At 38.8% G+C, this 22,874-nt stretch overlaps 2 long non-coding RNA genes across 2 annotated transcripts in view; both read right to left on the bottom strand.

Annotated features, from left to right (window-relative positions):
- LOC102165929 (uncharacterized) overlaps positions 1–11,074 on the bottom strand; it is a 155,109-nt gene extending 144,035 nt beyond the window's left edge. Inside the window, exon 1 of the long non-coding RNA XR_001308715.3 lies at positions 10,807–11,074. This is a non-coding gene — a long non-coding RNA (uncharacterized LOC102165929). The remainder of the gene's footprint in view (positions 1–10,806) is intronic.
- A 2,156-nt stretch (positions 11,075–13,230) lies between these two features.
- Positions 13,231–22,795, bottom strand: LOC102167026 (uncharacterized). The gene is made up of 3 exons (XR_002343996.2): positions 22,666–22,795; positions 19,916–19,993; positions 13,231–13,739 (listed from the first exon to the last, which is right to left on the bottom strand). It is a non-coding gene; the product is annotated as an uncharacterized LOC102167026 (long non-coding RNA).
- Positions 22,796–22,874: the final 79 nt, after the last annotated feature.

The following is a 22,874-nucleotide window of genomic DNA, read 5'->3' on the forward strand; positions in this document are numbered from 1 at the left end:
CCGAGCTGCGTCTGTGACCTACATCACAGCTCACGGCAATGCCAGATCCTTGACCCACTGAGCCAGGCCAGGGATTGAACCTGCATCATCATGGATACTAGTTGGGTTCACTGCCACTGAGCTATGATGGCACTGGTAAAAAAAGCATTTTTAAATTAAGGCACATATGCTGTTTTTTAGACAGAATACACACTTAACTTTCGTGTGACTTGGTTTATGGCCATATTCACTTTATTGTGGTGGTCCAGAATCAAATTTGCAGTATCTCTGAGATATGCCTATAGTTCCCTTAAATAATGCTGTTATTAGTTTTATGCATTTAACTAAACAGTAAATTAAGCTTCAATTTCATTGTCAATGCTACAGAGTTATTTTCACATTTCCTGCTTTAATTTATTCACAAATAGTGGTCAACCACACAAAGCATGTGGTATTTACTCTATTTACCAGCATTCAGTGATAAAATATTCTTGGATCTTTTTACCTCTTAGCGACATTTCTTACTACCAAGGTGAACAGAGAATTAGAGAGAGATGAAACCATGGCTTTACAAAATGAAATAGAGGCTATTTCAAGAAATGCTGAGGAAATATGAGGAACTATACTAAATTATTATCTGGGGAACAGAAAGATGTCACATATCATTCTTTAAAATAACAGTATATTTTAAGTATTATTTTTGTCTGTCAGGCCCCATTTTAGTTTGATGATTAAAAAAAGGAAAATGATAGACACCATCAGTATCTTCATGAACTACCACAGGGAGAAGGCAGAATTTAATCAAATTAACATAGACCATATTATTTAATACGATGGGTGCTAGAAACACTATGAAGGCAAGATACTTTAAGGTAGAACAGAGAGGATAAACTTGTCAAGGTCTGTAAGGAGATGATACTCAAGCTGAGATCTTAATGAAGAATTGGTCAGGACAAAGGAGGCAAGAATATACAATGGAGAAAGGACAGCTTGTTTGATAAGTGGTGCTGGGAAAACTGGACAGCTACATGGAAAAGAATGAAATTAGAACACTCCCTAACACCAGACACAAAAATATAAACTCCAAATGGATTAAAGACCTAGATATAAGACCAGACACTATCAAACTCTTAGAGGAAAACATAGGCCAAATGCTCTCTGACGTAAACGACAGCAACATCTTCTCAGATCCACCTCTTAGGGTAATGACAGCAAAACAAAAATAAACAAATGGGACCTACTCAAACTTCAAAGTTTCTGCACAGCAAAGGAAACCCTAAACAACACAAAAAGACAACACACAGAATGGGAGAAAATCTTTGCAAATGAATCAACTGACAAGGGATTAAACACCTTCTGCAGCTCCATACCAAAAAAAGCAAACAACCCCATCAAAAAATGGGCAGAAGATCTAAACAGACAGTTCTCCAAAGAAGACATGCAGATAGCCAAGAAACACATGAAAAGATGTTCAATGTCACTCATTATTAGAGAAAGGCAAATCAAAACCACTCTGAGGTACCACCTTACACCAGCCAGAATGGCCATCATCAAAAATCTAAAAACAGTAAGTGCTAGAGAGGGTGGAGAAAAAGGAATCCTATTACACTGTTGGTGGGATTGTAAGTTGGTGCAACTACTGTGGAAAACGCTATGGAGATTCCTCAGAAAACTAAACATAGAACTACCATTTGACCCAGCAATCCCACTCCTGGGCATCTATCCAGAGAAAACCATGACTCACAAAGACACATGTACTCCAATGTTCATTGTAGCACTATTTGCAATAGCCAAGACATGGAAACCACCTAAATGTCCATCAACAGAGGAGTGGATCAAGAAGAGGTGGTACATATACACAATGGAATATTACTCAGCCATTAAAAAGAACAAAATACTAGCATTTTTAGCAACATGGATGGACCTAGAAATTACCATGCTAAGTGAAGTCAGTCAGACAATGAGATACCAACATCAAATGCTTTCACTGACCTGTGGAATCTGAAAAAAGGACAGACTGATCTTCTTTGCAGAACAAATGCTGGCTCACAGACATTGAAAAACTTATGGTCTCTGGAGGAGACAGTTTGGGGGGTGGGGGATGTGCTTGGGTTGTGGGATGGAAATCTTGTGAAATTGGATTGTGATGATCATTACACAACTACAGATGTGATGAATTCATTGAGAAATAAAAAATAATAATAAAAAAGAAAGAAATTACAGAAAAAAAACCTCAATTTTAGGTTTAATAAATGGAGATGTGTTTTTTTTTCTAACTTAAAAGAAAAAAGAATTGGTCAGGAGATGAAGGAAGCAAACTAGAGGATGAGGCAGCATAAACTCAAGATAGGAAAGACCTCGACGTGGTCCAAGGAATGAAGATCCAAGGTCATCGATGATGTGTACTGAGCATGAGAGAGGTGGCAAGAGGTAAGGCAGGGTATACCACATCAGACTTTATAGATAGAATAATCATGTATCCAAGTTGCCCAAAATAGTGTAGGTTTAAAATGAGTAATGATTAAAAATAGTAATTTTTTTTTTTCTTTTTAGACGTGCACCTGCGGCACATGGAGTTTCCCAGGTAGGGGTCAAGTTGGAGCTGCAGTGGCGGGCCTTCACCACAGCCACAGCAATGCAGGATCTGAGCTGCATCTATGACATACACCATAGCTCATAGCAACGTTGGATCCTTAACCCACTGAGCAAGGCCAGGGATAGAACCTTGCATCCTCATGGATCCTAGTCGGGTTCATTTCTGCTGAGCCACAACAGGAATTCCAATAGTAATTAATAATTAATGTTGCCCTTTCCACTCCCAGAAGTGTCCCAGTTTGGTGACATATTATTCTACTTCTTTAAAGAAGTAGAGTAGAATTATGGAATCATGGAATCAATTAGCAATTGCACAGAGGTGATAGTATTCCATGTCAGAAATAATAAGAGCTTCAAAAAAGATGTGAGTTTAATTTTCTGTCATTAAAAAAAGAAGTACAAAGGTAGGAAATCCTGTCCTGATCTGGCAGTTATTGGCCATCTTTGTGTCTCAACATTCTAGGTATGGCTTATCCTCATGTCATCTCTTAGTTCAACAAGACTATTTAAGCCTCAGCTATCCTGTTCACATTCCAGGCAAGATGAAGGAAAAATGAGGAAGGGCCAAAAAAGTCTATACCCTCTTAGGGATCTATCGCCAAATACTCAGACTGAAAAACGTCCATTTACGTTTTACTGGAAATAATTTAATCACAGCGTATCACTCAATTGCAGGTAAGTTTAGAAATAATAGTGTTTAGCTGAGCATACTGCCACCTCACCACATAAAATAGGGTTCTGTTTTTAAAGAAAGTGGAAAGAGTAGGTATTGGATAGGGAAAGGGCAATCTTTGTAAAAGACACATTAATAGATTTAAAAAAAAAATATTCCATGTGATATGAAAGCCACAAAGAGATTTCTGCAGGGTTGTGCATAACCTGTTCGTAGTTTCTAAGACTTCATTTGGCTTCCGCATGGAGAGTAAATGAGGTGAGCAAGGGTGTAAGTGGGCAGATCAGCCAGGGGGCTTAGGTTGAGGTGGTATAGGACAAATATGACATAGAGCAAATTCTACTGGAGATAGAGAAACGTGTGTAGGCTAAAGAGTAAATATGGAGGTTGACCAAGAGGAAGATGTCAGAGAAAACTTAAATATCTGTGGCTTGTAGAACTGAATGAACAGTGTTACTATTTGAAGAAAAATGGAACTTTGAAAGAGACACAGATCAGAGGAAAAAGAATATAGGATTATTTCTAGACATGTGAAGTTGGAAATATGTTTGAGATGTTAAATGGAAATATGAAGTCAGATGTTAACTACATAGGCTTAAAATAAAGTGGGAAATTTGGCATCTGGAAGATTACCAAAGCTGCAGATATTATTAAGTTTACTGAAGAAGGTTATATATAACATGAAAAGATAGTCTATGGCCAAGCCAGAAGCAACTTCAACACCTAATTGTAGAAGATGATGATCTTACAAGAAGACTGAAAATGCCAGGCAACAAAGTGGGAGAAAAACAGAGAGTGGATTTTAGTGGAAGAGTGAGTTTCAAGGATGGAGTTCACAAGTGTCAAATAAGAAGGCAAATAAAATGCTAAATAATATCTGCTGGAGTTAGAAAATGAAGGTTATCAAAATATGCTTCAGGAAAGGGAAGGTGATTAGCAGACTACACATTGCCAAGGAATAATTAGAGGGGAGGTGATAGAGGTAGTGGAGATGGGTGGTACATATAACTTCTTCAAAGAGCTGCACTGCAAAAAAGCATTTAAGAATTGTGTAGATTCTTAGGCATATACCCAGACAAAACTATAATTTGAAAATACAGGGACTTCCTGTCGTGGTGCAGAGGAAGTGAATCCGACTAGCAACCACGAGTATGCGGGTTTGATCCCTGTACTTGTTCAGTGGGTTAAGGATCTGGTGTTGCCATGAGCTGTGGTGTAGGTCACAGATGTGGCTCAGATCTGGCATTGCTGTGACTCTGCCGTAGGCCAGCAGCTGTAGCTGATTAAACCCCTAGTATGGAAATCTCTATATGCCATAGGTGCAGCCCTGAAAAGAAAAAAAAAAAAAAGGAAAATATACATGCACCTCTCTGTTCATAGCTGCACTACTTACAATAGCCAAGGCATGAAAGTAACCTAGATTGACAAATCAATGGATAAAAGAAGGTATGATACATATATACAATGGAATACTACTCAGTCATAAAAGGAGCAAAATAATGCCATTCTCAGCAACCTGGATGGACACAGAGATTATCATTGCCTGGTGAACAACATACCATATGATATCACTTATATGTGGAATCTAAAGTACAACACAAATAGAGTTCCCATTGTGGCTTGGTGATAATAAACCTGACTAGTATCCATGAGGATATGGGTTCAATGCCTTGCACCTCCCAGTGGCAAGGGAGGATCTGGCATTGCCATGAGCTGTGGTGTAGGCTGGCAGCTGCAGTTCTGATTCCACCCCTAGACTGAGAACTTCCGTTATACCATGGGTGCAGGCCTAAAAAGTAAATGAAACAAATAAACAAACAAAAGACATAAATGAACACATCTATGAAACGAAAACGACTCACAGACATAGAGAACAGACTTGTGGTTGCCAAAGAGCTAGGGGCTGGAGGAGGGAAGGAATGAGAGTTTGGGATGAGCAGAGGTAAACTATTGTATAAAGGACGGATAAATAACAAGGTCCTAGCACAGGAAACTATATTTAATATTCCATGATAAACCAAAATGTAAAAGAATGTGAAAAGGAATATACACATATAACTGAGTCACGTTGCTGTGCAGCAGAAATTAACACAATACTGTAATAAACTTTATTTCAATTTTAAAAAAAATGTGACAATTCTTGGCCCCCCCCAAAAAAAGAATAGCATAGAGAAAAGATCTAATTAGTATTTTCCTTTGGCTTTTTATAAATGGTAGAGTTTAAAGCAAGTTTAGATGCCGCTGAGGAGGATTCTATAAACAAATGGTTTATTAAATGAGCAAATATGGCGGGATAAACAATATATTGTTTCATTTTTTTTCCTATCTTAAAATACACCATGTCAGATTTACTCTCCCTATTAGGGAAATCTCAGGAAGACCCCACAACTTAGCCACCACTCTTTAGAACTAAGAAGTCTGGGAGTTTCCCGTTGCAGCTCAGTGAGTTAAGAACCCAACTAGTATCCGTGAGGATGTGGGTTTGACCCCTGGCCTCGCTCAGTGGGTTAAAGTGTCCAGCATTGTTGCGAGCTGCCTTGTAGGTCACAGATGTGGCTGAGATCTGGCATTGCTATGGCTGTGGCGTATGCCAGCAGCTGCAGCTCCAATTCAACCCCTCGCCTGGGAACTTCCATATCTATCCTTCATTAAACATCCATCTCTTTCAAGTTAAAGTTTCTTCCTTCATTTTAGGCCTTTCTCCTGCCTGACTCCCCTGAGACCCACCCTGGCAAAGAAGGAATTGAATGTGTTCTCCTTCACTTATTTTCTGCTATTTGCACTGCCAGGAGCAGAGCAAGGATGGAAGGAAAGTAGGCAAAAGTTTTACTTGCTAAGTGCTATTTAATCCAGCCCTGTGTGAACTCAGTTTCCTGACGCGTGCAAATGCACAGCTGACCTCTTGCTATCTTTCTTCAGATTCCGTCTCCAGAAGGTACATAAAAGACTTTCTTAAGTAGTGGGCCTTTGAGACGACAGCTCAAGCCCAGGTACATTCCTTGGCATCTGATTCACTTGTGGGGGATCTTAGGTATCTTTGGTTTACCAAATGGTGAATGTACAGCTTCAGAAATTAGCATTCTTTCTTTCCTTCCCTGCTTTCTAAGTTTCTTTACCAGGTCCAGCTTCAGACTGCTGTGGGCAGGAAGTAGGTATGGATTTCTTTTCAAAGAAAGAATGTTTCTAAATACATTTCCAAACTTCTGAGAACACAGTATCCAGCCCTTCCAAAAGCACTCCCCTCAACTCTCAGAGTGTACAGTTAAAAGGAAAAAGAAAACAAAAGTTTTCTCTACTGTTACAAATTCTTCCTTTAAACAAGACTTTGAAGTTTCTGGTCTTTCGTTTAAGCTATGGGGACTGTGATCGCTGTGTCCATTTTGTCGTTAAGTCCTTCACGTGTGTATCTAGGTGTTTTTTTGTTTTGTTTTGTTTTTCCCTAGAAATCTACTACTAGAAAGATGGATTACACCATGTTATAAATACAGTCAAGAGGCGAGGTTGACCAGATAGCAGAGAGAGAGCACAACAGGCATATTGGACTGCCAAGAGGGCAAAGTGGAATATTCACCTCACAAAGCCAGAATCATTGTGTGAGGGATTAAACACAGATGTTCATTTGTTTTGTTTGTTTTTTTAAATATGGATTGCATTCTACTGGCATTGTGAAGCTTTTGGATATATGATCTGTGAAGTGAAAGAGTCAAGTCTGTTCTTTAAAATGAAAATGAGGTGAGGGTTGGAGGGGAGAAGGGGGAGAGATGAAGGGGAGAGAGAGAGGGAAGAGGCAGAGAGTTAGGAGAATAATTTAAAGGGAGTAGAGATTGGTAATCCTTAATAAGGCAGAGACAGTTGGAACTGAGAAGAGAAGGTAGATTCAGGAGAGATTATGGATGTGCACATGGCAAGACCTAATGACTGGAGGGATATAAATAAAGAACAGGCTTAGTTAAAGGCAGTAGGAGGAATGAATATGGAACTTTAGAGTCAGTTTTGTGAATCACCCAAGTGTTACGAATTAGACTGGTTCTGTCATATGTATTCCATGAATTTAGGTGTAACTATTATCTCTCTGAGTAACAGAATCTTTACTTTAAAATATAAATCAGGAGTTTCCCGTCATGGCACAGCGGAAATAAATCCAACTAGGAACCATGAGGTTGTGGGTTTGATCCCTGGCCTCGCTCAGTGGGTTACAGCGAAGGGCGGCAGCTACAGCTCCAATTAGACCCCTAGCCTGGGAACCTCCATATGCGGAGGGTGGGGCCCTAAAAATACACACACACACACACACACACACACACACACACACACACACACACACACAAAGAATGTAAATCATATATTTCATGGTGACTGGAAGGATCTGCCCCCACAGAGAATGATAAATCCTACCCCTTATTTCATTTTTCTCCATGTTAGAAAGCAATTTCCTTCCTGTTTTTTTTTTTTTTTTTTTTTTTTTTTTTGTCTTTTTGCCATTTCTTGGGCCTCTCCTGCGGCATATGGAGGTTCCCAGGCTAGGGGTCGAATTGGAGCTACAGCCACCGGCCTACGCCAGAGCCATAGCAACGCGGGATCCGAGCAGCGTCTGCAACCTACACCACAGCTCACGGCAACGCCAGATCGTTAACCCACTGAGCAAGGGCAGGGACCGAACCCGCAACCTCATGGTTCCTAGTCGGATTCGTTAACCACTGCGCCACGACGGGAACTCCAACCTTCCTGTTTTTTAAGGTGCTGTTCAAAAAAAAATTTAAACCAACAGATGCATAGTATGTGCCAGGCATGATTCTTCTTTATAAATATTGGATCTTTCAATTTTCACAATGACCCTATAAAGAAATTACTATTATCTACACTTTACAGATAAAGACATGAAGCCCCTATGAGTTGCTCAAGATCATGCTGCTAAGAAGTAGGAGAGCTATGATTTGAATCCAAGCACTTCATATTTATAACTACTACCCTACTTTTGCTACTCTTCTTTCCTGCAAGAAGCCAATCCTCGATTCCTTAAGCTATAAGAGATTGCTTCATCCATCCACTCTAGGCTTAATTGGCAGACTGCTTAATCTGGACTCCTATGCTGGTCATTTCTTTCCACCTTGAATTTTAAGTATATAAATGTTCTAATTAGATTATCTACTAAACTCTCTGAGGCAAGGAGGACTTCTTATTCATCTTTGCACCTATGACCTAAAAGAGCATAATACTATGGCATATTAGGTAATAGCACAAACCCCAGAATCAGGCAGCCTTCAATAGAGTAGATGTTATTGAGATGCTGTGTGACTTGAGTACAGACCTCAGATTTATATGCTTCACTTTCCTTTCTTGCAAAGAGGAAAAAAAGTATTTCTCTACGTTTATTATGAAGATTAACTAAATCATGTATATGAACAGTTTATCATCATTCCTGATACATTGTGAACACTCATGAAATATCTATTATTTCCACTTTTGTTGCACATAAACCCTCTGCAGCTATTTGCTGAATTATTGATTCTGTTTGTGAGGTTACATATAGATCTGGTTGATATAAAGCAAAGAACAGGCCTCAGCTATTTTAAAGTCACAGGAGTACCATCTTAAAATATAATTGCAATCAAGTATTTCTACTTTCAGGTATGTTGATTAGTCATCAATTCCAGTTTTAACTTGTAAGGAACAGCTGTCAAGTATTACCCATTAGTTTATTTTTGTACATATAAAAATTACGTTCAGGAGATCAGTCAGGAAAGACACAGGGACAGCTTTGTTTGAAAATTTACCCAGAATGTTGCAACATTTCCATCCATAAAATGAATAATAAATCAAAGCTCAAGATTAAGGCTAATTATATTTGTGATTTAGAAAATGAAAATAAATATTAAGCATATTTGCTCAAATGAAATCAATTGGGACTGAGAACAAATAGGTTTATGAGCTAAATAGCAACAAGAAAACCAGATGTTTTCTGTGAAATAGGGGCAGATAATTATTTTCATCCAGACCTGAATTATAGACTTTGTAGATTACCCTCCTTGGATTCTTATGTGGATGAAGGATGTTATGACTCAATAAGGCAAATAGTATTGCATACTTGATTTCTTTTCTCAGACTATATAAAGAATAAGAACACAGGACTTCCCTAATCTCCAAATAACACTCTCCTATTATATTTCTCCCTGGCTGGATGGGAAAATATATGAACTATAAATTGTCATTATAACAGAAGTGGAGACACTGTACATCTATATTTTTTCCCTGAAAGGGTTTCTCAAAAGAGAATCTTTTGTATCACACTGGGTGGGGAACAGAGGTATTGCTTTAAGTGAACCTGCATACCATTTTAAATGTCACGAAGGCCATACATAGTTTCTCTTTCACCTTCTCTTTCTAACCCTTCACTTTCATTAGAAGATTTTAACAGCAAGAAAGAGAATACTGATGCTTTTGCAAAGGATAAAATGATGAAGGTGGAATACCATTACCCATTTTAGGAGAGTATTTTAATCATCCAGGTGTAGCTTGAGGAATTAGGATTAGTTCTTAATCCTAATTAGGATTAGTTCCTACTATCTAAAAATAAACCTTTTATCCTTTATAATTTTAGTTCAAGTTCTAGTAGTAAAGGTGTTTCCTGTTAAATGGACTTACTGTTTAATGAAGCAGTAAGCCATTTAAATCTGAAACTTATAGGAAGAAAGTAAGTGATATAGTCAGAGCCGCCAGAGTTGAAACATAAACTCATTTGATTTCATGAGTCCTGGAGCCTCTATGTGATTACTCAGTTCAGGTGGGGAATCTTTGAGACCCTTAAAGCAATGAACTCTGAGAAAGAAGGAGCTAGCTTGACTGATTGGAAAAGGCAGAAGATAAAGCTCCAGGCCAGGTAATATAGAAGTGGAATTAACACATCATGTCATGTAGCAGCAGAAATGCCCGTCAGGTAAGTATAAGATGCTCCAGAAGATGCAAGGGAGCCATTTCCTGAGGGTTTATTTACCCTGTTGTCACTGAATTGGAATCAGCCTAAACTACCAGGCATGACGGCGCAAGAGGATAAATTGTCAAGAGAAAGGAAAAAAAGTTGCAGATGTTATTGACAAGATGGTGTGGCATAGTTAAAGGAACTTGAACTCACCTGCTCTCACCAGCACACCCAAATCACAACCGCTGAACCACTGAAAAAGACTGGAACCTACCAAAACGATATTCTACATCCAAAGTCATATGGAAGAGACCCAACAAGATAGTAGGAGGGGTGTACTCTAGACACCTGCTCTCCAGGTGGGAGACCCACAAACTGAGGAACAATTACATTGCAGAAGTTCTCCCACAGGAGTGAGAGTTCTGAGCCTCATATCAGGCTCCACAGCCTGGGGTTCTGGCATCAGGAGGAGGAGCCCCCCAGAGTATTTGGCCTGAAGGCCAGTAAGGCTTGATGGCAGGAGCTGCACAGAACTGGGGGAAACAGAGACTCCACTCTTGGAGGGCACACACAAGGTATCATGGGCACTGGGATCCAGGGAAAAAGCAGTGACTTCATAGATTTCTGGGTCATTCAGACCTACCTGCTAGTATTGGAGGGTCTCCTGGCGAGGCGGGAGGCAGGAGGTGGCTGTGGCTCTCTCCGGGGTGAAAGCTGGTGGCAGAAATGGGGAGGAAGGTTCATCTACTTGAACTCTTGCTGGAGGCAGCTATCATGCTTAGGTAATTAGCATCAAGACCTGCCCTGCTCCTCAACAGTCTGTAGGCTACAAGGCTGGGATGCCGCAGGCCAAAAAAACCGTGGGGCTGAACTGCAGCCTCGCCTCTCAGCAGACAGACTTCCCTACATCTAGACACTCCCTTTCACAGGGCCAAGACCCAGCTCCGCCCCCCCCAGTGGGCAGGCATCAATCCCTCCCACCAGAAAACCTACACAGGCCTCTAGACCAGCCTCCTCCACCAGGAGCAGACAACAAAGGCAAAAGTACTGCAATCCAGCAGCTTATAGAACCCATTTGGCAAACTCAGATCAGAACCTACCCTGGCACCAGCTGGTCCCTGGCGCTTCAGTGAGAAGACGGGAATGTACTGCTGAGACACATACGACACCCCCTACAGAGGGCAACTTCTCCAAAATCGAGAAACATAACTAACTCTCCACATACATAAAAATCCAAACACAAATCTAGACAAAATGAGACTGCAGAGGGAAATGTTTCAGATGAAGGAACAAGACAAAAACCCAGAACAACTAAGTGACATGGAGACAGGCAATCTACCCAAAAAAGAGTTTAAAATAATGATCATTAAGGTGATCCAAGGAGTTCTCATTGTGGTACAGGAGGGTTAAAGACCCTGCTTTGTCTCTGAAGCCCCTGGGGTAGCTGTGGAGGTGCAGGTTGGATCCCCAGCCTGGAGTAGTGGGTTAAGGATCTAGCATTGCCACAGCTGTGGTGTCAGTCTCAGCTGCAGCTTGGATTCAAACCCTGGCCCAGGAACTTCCATAGGCCACAGGTGCAGCCAAATAAAATAAATGTGATCCGAAAACTCAGAAAAAGAATGGATGCATGAAGTGAGAATTTACAAGAAGTCTTTAACAAAGAGTTAGAAAATATAATGAACAACCAGCGCTGAAAAGTTGCAGAGGAAAAAAATGAAAAAGAAAGACAAAGAAAACTGTTAAGATGTATAAAACAAAAACCCAAATCAGTAGTTGCTTGGGACCAGGAATGGAAAAAGTAGATTGATGACTTGATTCTGGTGGGAGTTACAGGACTGTAAGTATCTGTCAAATCTCTTAAGACAATTTACCTAAAAAAGGGTGAATTTTCCTGGAGGAAAATTTACTTCATTAAACTTAAATAAAAAATATTAAAAATAAACATGAATCACTTAGAAAGAAGAGCATGGTAATAGGAGTTTTCAAAAAGAATGTGAGTGATCTAATCCATAACAACTTTAAACTATAGCATGTGGATTAAGAGATGATCAGAGTTTTAAAAGAGAAAAGGGATGGGAAATTGCATATTAACTTGATTTTTCAATTACTGGTTTGATGAGACCGTGTATTCTTTATGTGCAGGAATTTCATATAATTCTGTGTCTTGAACATGGATCCTCAAGGCAGAGATAAAAGGATATTGTGCCCAGTTTGCCTTTTAAAAGCTGGTATGTTGTAGGTTACATGCTCTAGAAGCAAATACCACCCCTGCACTTAGTGAGTAAAGTGTTTATTAGAGAAGGGGAAGGAGTATAAGTGAGACTGGGCAGAGGGAAAAAATCCAACTGTGATGGACCCAACCCAACCTTGTCCAATTCAGCCTAGAGCTCTGGAGGGAACTCTGGTGATCTCCATGAACATCTATTGATGTTTCATTAACCTACTGTGACAGTAAATAGGTAGGTACATGAAGCCCAGGGTGCCTAACATGTCCAGTGGGACAAGATGGCCAGGACTTTCCACCCCTGCCTTGATCTGTCTCTAGGTGCAGGAGAAGTAGTTTGCTGCAGTTGAGACAGACTCTGAAGAACTGACACTGGGAGGCTGTCTGGTGATGGAATCCCTGCAGCACCTCAGTCCTTGTAGGGCATCTGGGTATCTATCACATCTTCATATCTATCACAGTTCACCCTTTGCACTCACTGGCACATACCTCTCTATATATGTTCAAGAAGCATCTCCTAGCGGAGCAGGATTCTGGTGGGTCTCTCTTCTGAGAGGATTTGTAAGAAGTGGGAGGTGAGTGAGACAAATGACAGTCCCTAAAAGTCTATAGTTCCACCTGCTTTCTCAGACCTTTCCTGGCACCACCTTTCAAAGGCTAGATTACCTAACACAGATTCTGAGAAGTTTGGGGTCAACATATTTATTAGTAATCAACACATAAGAAGGGAGAGGTGGGTTAGTATGATTGGGCAGAAGAGGAAATCCAACTGTAACATAAACCAGAAGAGATCTCTGGAACAATTATTGCCTGCTAGCATATCTCACATTGGGTCAAAATGACTGGGTTTTTAAAAAATTTTATTGAAGTATAATTGACTTACAATGTTGCATTCATTTCAGGGATACAGCAAAGCAAATCATATATATATTTGTTAAAAATATATCCATTCTTTAATGACAGGGTTTTTTTTTTTCTTTCATTTTTGGCCTCCCTGTGGCATATGGAGTTCCCAGGCCAGGGATCAGCTGGGGCAATGCCAGATGGTTTAACCCACTGCTGTGCTGGGGATCGAACCTGCATCCTGGTGCTGCAGGCACACCACCAGTCCCGTTGTGCCACAGTGGGAACTTCAATGACTGGATTTTAATACATCTGCTACACTCAGTCACCAGATGCAGACTACCCAAAACAGGAGGTGACCTCAGACAATGTGACTTCCTGTGGCTAAGGCAGAACTTGAAGTTGCTGACATGTGGAAGTTTCCTGCTAATCGTGCTTTCTTCATCTGGGCTGCATCTGGGATCTAAGGAACACAATTGTGTCTGCCACATGGAATTAAGTTTCCAAACCTAAGAGACAAAACAAAAAAATTGAGAAACAAACAGAAAACCACCTAGCTCTTTCCCTCGGTATCAGATCTGGTTTTCCTAGGGAAAGCTATAAGCAGGTCCATTTACTATTTAGCAGTTTTCTACTAGTATTCTCCCAGTTTCCAGTCAGAAAAAGGGATAGAGAAAAAGACCTAAGGAGGAAAGTGTAGCACATTGCATTTTCCAAAACATCTCCTATCCCATGGGTTTTCCAAAAATGTATCTTTGCTATTTCTTCTCTAAAGGTGGAGTCTAAGAGTTCCCTGGTGGCCCACGGATTCAGCCTTATCACTGCTATGGCTTGGGTTCAACCCCTGGTCTGGGAACTTCCACATGGCATGGGCATGGCCAAAAAAATAAAAACAAAAATAAAATAAAGGTGGAGTCTAATTCTTCTTCTCTTATGTGGTAGGTAGAATGCCTTCCCAAAGATATTCACACTCGACCCTAGAGACTGTGCATATACATTGTTCACAGGGCAAAAGGGAATTTGCAGATGTAAGGTGATGATGGATCTTCAAATAGGGCAATTATCTAGGTGGGCCCAATCTAACCACGAGAACCCTTAAAAGCGGAGAACTTTCTCCATCTGAGGGTAAGAAAACAGGTGCAATGAAGAGAAAGAGAGATACAAAGCATGAGAAAGACTCCAGGCACTGTTGCTTTTCAAAGATGAAGGCTCAAAGCAATGAAGAATAAAGATGACCTTCAGAAGTTTAAAGTCACCCCGGAAATGAGGACCTCAGCCCTATAATTGCAAGGACCTAAATTCTGCAAGCAACCTGAATGATTTGGAAACAAAATTTCCCCCAGATTGTAAGGCCCAGAGCAGAGGAATCAAACTGACTCAGACTTCTGACTTAGAGAACTATGTGTTCCTAAATGTGTGTTGTTTTAGGCCACTAAATTGGTGATAATTTGCTACAGCAGTAATGGGAAATCAGTACTAACTGAAGTCTTGCTAGTTAACAGCAGAATGCGATGGAAGAGACCCCAAGTAACTCTTGAATTTTGGTGAACTTCTAGCTGGGTCTTGGAAGGCTAGCTCTCAGTGGGCTGGCTTTAGGATCACAGCCATCACACTGTAAAAACCTCAGGCCATAAGGAGAAGCCATGTCTGAGTGTTTCAATAAGGACACCCAAAAGAGTCCAGTCTTCGAGATATTCCAACTTAGACATGTGACTGAAGATGTACCTAAATAGATTAGGATCCTGTGTTCCAACCTTTCTAGTTGAAGCTACAGACACAATGGAGCAGAGATAAGTGGTCCCTGTTCTGCAAACAGAATACATGAGCATGATACACTCTTGTTGGTTTATACCACAATTTTTAAATTTTTCCACAAAAATAGTAACCGGAGTAGAAAGGAAGGGGAAAATGCTCTCAAATGAAAAAATGGATAATCTTTAAAGATCCCATAACTAGAGTGAAAATAATAAATACAATTGTCTTTAGAACAGCTATGAGGAATTTTATTCTTAAATCTGGTTGAATGACAGAGGAAGAGAATATCTTTTTATGCTCTACTCTGCAATGGAGTAGCTCCCATATGATGAATGGTGCTTCCTGCAGTTAATCTTAACTGAATAGAAATCTATTTAAGTAAGGTGCCAGTGAAGTGATGAATTTTTCTATATAAAGCTATTTCTGAATTTTGTGATTGTCCAACTTGTTCTTTAAAAATTGATTAAGAAGATAAACTTAAATCAAATATAAAATCTTTTTAAATTTAATTTTCTTATTGAATGAAATATTCCTTAAATTCTATAGTGCTTCATAATTTTCAAAAGTTTCATACATATGATTTCATATAGTCCCATGATACCCCCTTTTTTTCCCCTCTAACCCTATGTTGTCTCTCCCCTCTTCCCTCTCCCCACTGGTAACCACTAGTTTGTTCTATATATTTGTGAGTCTGCTTCTTTTTTGTTTTATTCACTAGTTTGCTGTGTTTTTTAGATTCTACATATAAGTGATAGCATATAATATTTGTCTTTGACTTAGTTCACTTAGCAGAATACAAATATCAAATACTAATATTACATTTTCTTTTCCCATTCAAATCATGTCACACCAATTTGCTTTATTTATTATGTAATTTTTTTTCTGAAATACTATTTCCTAAATATGTACATATTTTACATGATAATACCTCCTTTCATTTTTGTTAAGCTTTATATAATTTAGAAATCAATTTCATCTATTGTATCATCTGGTTGACTCTTTTTTTGCTTTTTTAGGGCTGCTCCTGAGGCATATGGAAGGTCCCAATCTAGGGGTCAAATTGTGCAGCTGCCAGCCTACACCACAGCAGCACAGAAACACTGGATCCTTGCCACATCTGCCACCTACACCACAGCTCACAGCAACACTGATACTTAACCCACTGAGCAAGGCCAGGGATCAAACAGGCATCCTCATGGATACTACTAGTTGGATTGTTTCTCCTTCACCACAACGGGAACTCCCTGTTGATTCTTCTTAATAATCAAATCAAATTTTTACTACTTATGAAGAAAGTGAATCTTAAGCATATTTGTGTCTTTGCAAAGTAGTGCATTAGTAAATTGTCCGACCAGACCTGTAGCCAGTTATTCAGATGCCTAGTATGTGAAGTACTCAGGTCAGATATTATACTGCTTTCTCAAACATTTTTTATATTATGTATTAAAGGTCAAACCTGCTAACACATGTCCACAGAAATATTTATATTTAAATATTCATAGAAGTAAATAATAAAAATAATCCATGGAGTTCCCTTGTGGTACAGTGGGTTAAGGATCTGGTGTTGTCACTGCTGTGGCTCAGGTTGCTGCTGTCATAAGGGTTTGATCCCTGGCCTGGGAACTTCCACATGCTGTGGGCTTGGCCAAAAAAATAATCCAAATATCTTTCAACATGTGAATTGAATAAAATACCATGGCATTTCCACACAATATCACATACCCAATAAGGAAAGGAAAAACAAAGGATGCATAAACACAACTACATGGATGAATTAAATGTAAATATAGAGAATAAAAGAAGCCAAATACAAAAGGGTACCTATGATGTTGTTCTATTTATATAACATTTTAGGGCATGGAAAACCAAACAGCCTATGATGATAAAAAACAGATTAGCAACCACCTGGGTTCAGGGAGCATTGAATAAAAATAGCGTAAGGGAATTTTCTGGGATGATGGAAAAGCTCTCCATCTTGATTAGAGTAGTGATTAAATAAGTATACAGATTTGTCAAAATATACCAAACCATACACTTAAAACGCATGCATTTGAATGTAAGTTATAGGTCAATAAAGTTTATTTACAATAAAATAAAGCCGGTATAGTGACAAAGAAATCCACAATTGTTGTTTGAGTCTTTGGAATCAGGAAAGAAAACTCATTCTCCTTCACAAAGGCTGCTGAGAAAAAACCTGACATGGATTTTTTTGAAACATGTTTCTCAATCTCTGGATAAAGCTTCAACTCGATAACTAGGATATTCCCCTTTCAGTTCAGACTGAAAAAACTTATAAGGAATATCATTCAATAAAACTAATATCCCAATATTTATACTCTGATGTGTATGTGCAAACATAATTATGGAGTGGGTGTAATCATAGCATTAGGATTATAATAAATCTGAAAATTTGTGTACTGTCTGCTTAAAGAAACCACTACTTAGCTCTAAAAAGCTTATTCCAGTGCCTATCATGTAACAGTTGCTTAATAAAGATGTCTAATGAATAAAACTCATGAAGATTGAATTCCATGACTCAGGGCCTGTATTGAGAAATGAAATTATGGTGAACCAAGGGGGAAAAAAATCTATAAATATCAAGTGGACACCTACATTGCTAGGCTCCAGAACAAGCTACAGGGGCTAAAGAGTAGAGGCACATTTTATCCAAACATATGGATTTGAAACCTACATCACATCTCACATAGCAAATCTCACCCAGATTATTTCTTGGGAAAAAAATTGTAAGTGATAACTTAAGATCACAATCAACAAGCTCCCCTTGAAGCGACATTACAAAATCAATTAGAAAGACATGGCAAAACAGCACAAAACAAATACCCAGTTCCAGTCAATTCCTGGCAGATGGAAATCAGAAAAAAGATTCCCTGAGTGGAAAACAAAATGACAACATGGCTCTAACTTTAGGCAAATAAAACAAAGAAAGGGCAGTTGAAAATCTAGTTTACTGAGAAGCAGGTAGCCGAAAGTATTTTAACATGAAACTCTCTTGTGACCTATGAGGCCTTATGTAAATGCAAACAATGACTAATCCTTCAAGGACATTCCAGGCACAGGGCAAGTTATACAAAGTTACAAGTTAAGGGGGTAACTTTATGGTTGCATTCTTATGCATCTTGATAAAAATTAGTCTCTAAAATACTTAAAATGAATGTTTATTTTCTGGTTAATTAGAAAAAAAAAAAAACCTTCACGAGACATAAATATTTTCTTCATTTGTTGAGTCCTCATACTCTCTGTTGATCTTTGCACCCATGAAGTGCTTGAAAGTATCAGAGTTCTAAAAAGTGAAGCTAAGGTTAAGTGACCCATCTAAGACCACATGTACAGAAAACGGCACTGAAATCTAGGTTCCTTGGTACCATATTCAGGCATCATTCATTTATTTAATAAAATTCATTAAATATTAAATGCTTATAATCCAATATTTATAAGATCCCTGCCAGCCAAGTTTATAGTTTATTATAAAACATTTAATACAAGTTTTTAATTTTGTGTGCTTTCAGAATAATTAACATATTCAGATGAAGGCATCAATAATTAGGATTATAACCAGAATCCATTAAGCTTACTTTATGCATAGCATCAAATAAATTGTAAAATTAGAAAAATGCCAATGGACAGGAATTTAAATGCAGAATCCATTACCAGATTTTTGGCACCTCAAGAGTCATTTGTTTATTTTGACAAAAGACCTTTTGGGGCTCTTGTATAGTTATTATTTTTTTTTATTTTATTTTTTTGGCTTCTACCACACATATGGAAATTCCCAGGCCAGGGCTTGAACCCGTGCCAGAGCTATAACTAGAGCCACAGCAGTGACAAAGCCAGATCCTTAACCTGCTGAGCCACCAGGGAACTCCCTCTTGTATAGTTACTGAAAGGCACACCATACAGCCATGTTCAACATGACTGCATTTCCTTTTTTATTTCTTGTAAACTGAGAATAGATTTGCTTTCTCCATAATTCTATGAGAGGCTTCCACAGAAGAGATTTCCAGAGTAGCCTATATGAATGCACTCAAGATATACATCTAGAAGAAGTAGAATGATGTTTTTCATATTTTGTATATTGTATGAAACCAGGTCAGAGTGATCATGCTCACAGATGCTAGCCAGCTACAATCTCGGTCACAGGATGTTACTACTGGATGGCAGGTACACGTTCATCTTCACTTAGGCCGAGGAGAATATTTTGGGATATTTGGTCTTTTGCCCTTAGTTAAAGCCAGTCTATTGTGTGTAGTAAACACACACACACACACACACACACACACACACACACACACACACACACACACAACGCCCCCCTGCTTTGCTCTCACAGAGTCTTGCCAGAAAAAGGCTGTTATATATCAACTTGGGGTTGTGAGAATATATGTTTTTAGCCTTGACTTAACACATTAGAGCATTCTTGTAAGCCCACTGTTTCATTGGGCCTTTATACCATTATGATTTATAATCACATTAAATAACACCTTGTATTGGTCAGAATAGGGTAGGCTATGTTCTCTTAACAAATAAATCCTGAAATCTCAGTGACTAGACATAATGATGGTTTCTTGCTCACACAGAGGCCAGTGTAAGTCAAGCAGCCTGTCTTTATCTTTTAGCAACTCCATGTTGTAGCGACTCCATCTGAAACATGAGGCTATTAAAGCAGAAAAAGGCAGGAACGGAAGAGACTTACTCAGTCTTCATGCCCTTTACCCAGAAGTGACATAAACTGCTTTCATTCAAGCACTATTAGTTAGAACTCGTCACATGGCCCCAGTAGAACAGTGAGAGAAGCCAGGAAATGCAGTGTCTTGCAGATCATGGATATTGTTAGCTCCAACTGCCTCTGCCATCTGTTGCTTAAAATCACTCTATCATCTCTTTCCTCCATTTGGCAAATGTTATTAATTACCTTCTATCTGGAGGAATTTGTGCTGGATGCTGGAAGATTACAAACATGAGTAAACGGTCATCTCTGCCCTTCCACAGCCTAAAAGACAGGGGAGATAGAACCAAATTGTAATATACCCATACTGTGAAGCATCAGAAAATGCTCCAAATAGAGGCATATACCATGTTCTTTGGGAAAGGTCACAAAGATGGGAAGGATTCCTATTGAAGTAGTACTTGAAATGCTACAGAGGTGATGACAAAGCTGCTGGGCTTTAAAAGAAAAAAAGAAAAGAATGTCTCAGACATGTTTGAAATGGAGAAAAGGGAGAGGAATGAAAAAAGACAGAAAAAAGCGAAAAGACATTACATAGCTGAGGAATGAAAGTGCAGAGAACCTGGAATATGAGGCTGTGGGAATGTAGTATATGTTTGGGTTTTATGAGTTTGTACATTGTTATGTTTTCACTAGGTCACTTATTGTAAAACATGAGTCATTGGAATATTGAGTATATTGCTATCCTTTACTTCTCCCATTGTTATTTCACCTTATAAATAGAAATCAAGGTAGAAATTTTACCAAAAACATTACAAGTTCTGATTATATGATTTGCTTTTCCCCTAAATTGTACTTTTTCTCAACTTCTGAAGAATAGTAATACTGCATGTCATAGGAGAAATTGATTGGATTTATTCCCACCTAACTCTCTTTTCAGATTCCTTCCTTTTTTTTTTTTTTTTTTTTGTCTTTTTGTCTTTTTGCCTTTTCTAGGGCCACTCCTGCGGCATATGGAGGTTCCCAGGCTTGGGGTCTAATTGGAGCAGTAGCTGCTGGGCTACACCAAAGCCACAGCAACACGTGATCCAAGCTGCATCAAGGCAACGTTGGATCCTTAACCCACTGAGCAAGGCCAGGGATCGAACCTGAAACCTCATGGTTCCTAGTCGGATTTGTTAACCAAAGAGCCAGGATGGGAACTCCCAGATTCCTTTCTAAGCCAACTAAATATTTACATAGCATGCCCAACCATAGCAACAAGGCAATTTAGAAATGAACACCCAAATATTGACACTGGGGCAGTAGATTAACTGGATTCAGAGTTTTAATTGTTGGAAAAACAGGATTTAAAATGAAAACTTGCTACAATTATAATACATATAATGATATAGGTAGTGATGTTTAAGAGTTTGGCAGTGGGCTAAATAGGCCAAGAATATGGGGCTGTGAAAAACACAGGACTACAAGATGAAAAAGAAAAATCAAAGGCAAGGAAAAGGGAGAGTGGGGTCAAAATTCAAGAAATGCATCGTCTTTCTCCTTCTCCTTTTAAAGAAAATAAAAATGATGATTGAGCTGGAAAAATGTCAGAAGCATGCCCCCAAGAACATGACCTTGATATGTGTATCTTGATGTTGTTCCTTTTTAAAATTTAACATTCTTTTTTGCAATGAAATGAAAAGTTTAAAGTTACTGTTTGACTATATTATCCATCATTATCAAAAAACTATTATATCTTACATAAATGTCAGTTTACAATTTTTAGCTTAAAATAAGTCTAAAGTCCTATCTGGAAGTTTTGCCTTAGTTCCTTAGTTTCCAAACTACCTGTCTCTCTGCAATACTGTTTTCCAAACTTTTTGAAGTTACTAATATTGGCCATCATTTTATTCATATCATATTATCAACTTCACATATATCATCTCACCTAAATCTTCTATCAGTAATAAAAAGTTGATTTTATTTCTATTTTGTAACTGCAGAAACTAAAATTCAAGTTTTGTCCAAGCCTACAGACTAGCTTTGGCAGAAGTAAGGCAATGTGAATTTAGCCAAATGACTTAAATTGTTTCCAAATTTGTAAAATGTGAATAATGTAATAGAGTGATTGTATTCATTGAGATAATCCATATAAAAAGAACAGTGACTGACAATGATAACTATTTAATAAATAATTATTTTATTATAACTACCATCTTGTTTTTTTGATTCTTTGTCCTTCAGGCTTCCAAATTCCAGTTATTTTAACTAAATTATCTTGGCTTTTTAGAAATGATCTAATTTCTAGAATAAACAAGGAAAACGTCTAGGAAGTTATATTTTTATCTTAGATTAATGTAACATTTTATCTTTTTCACTTTTTTGGAGCAGGAATTGGGGAGAGGCAGTTAAATTGACAGAAAAACTGGACTAGGAATGCTCAAAACCAAGCCCACGTTTATTCTTCTGGGTTGTTTGTTTCTAAGTAGTACTTTACTTCAACCTTAAAAATATTAAAGGAACCCGATGTAAATGTTCATTTCCAGCCCTTCCTCTTTCTAACTTTCCCGGAAATATGTTGGAGACACGGAGTAAAAATAAAGGTAGAAGAAACCAAACCAAGACTGGAATTACCATTATCACTAGCACCACGTATTGTCGAATAACTAAATCCTATTTTGAAGAATTAAATAATTTGAATCATTTACAAATGACTTTCATTTCTTTCCTACGTGCAAGGTCTTCTGAGTGCTACTCCTTCACGCACGGGGTAAACCGTATTTTCCCCCTCAGAGTGATACCTGGCTGGCGAGTCTAATCTCCAACACTGCCATCCCCTCTCCCCTCGCGCCCGCCAAAAGATTTCAACTGAAAAAACGGTCCAACAACTTGTCTCCAAGCTCACAAGGAGACTTCTCTCCCTGCTTTCGGCCAAGTTCTTCTCGTTTCGCACTGCCTGCCTCACCTACAGGTTGCACCACTCCCCGGGGTATCTGAACAGAGCTACCACACACCTGGCTCTTAGATTAGGCTCTTAGGTTAGGCGCCAAAGCACTTGGGGGCGAATGAAGCGTGCGCCGACCGATTTGGACCTACAGTTCTCTTTACCAGACTTGTTTACCCTCTGGGTCAAAACTAAAATCTGAAGTGGAGCGCCTGGAGCCACAGAGTTAAGTGTCTACGGCGTTGACAGTCATTTGGAGCATGCTCAGTCCGTCTGGAG

This window comes from Sus scrofa, chromosome 5 (assembly GCF_054392235.1).
Source record: "Sus scrofa isolate SSC_HxYL_T2T_F1_AM1 chromosome 5, Sscrofa_HxYL_maternal_Yorkshire_Landrace_v2.0, whole genome shotgun sequence".
Lineage (NCBI taxonomy): Eukaryota > Metazoa > Chordata > Mammalia > Artiodactyla > Suidae > Sus > Sus scrofa.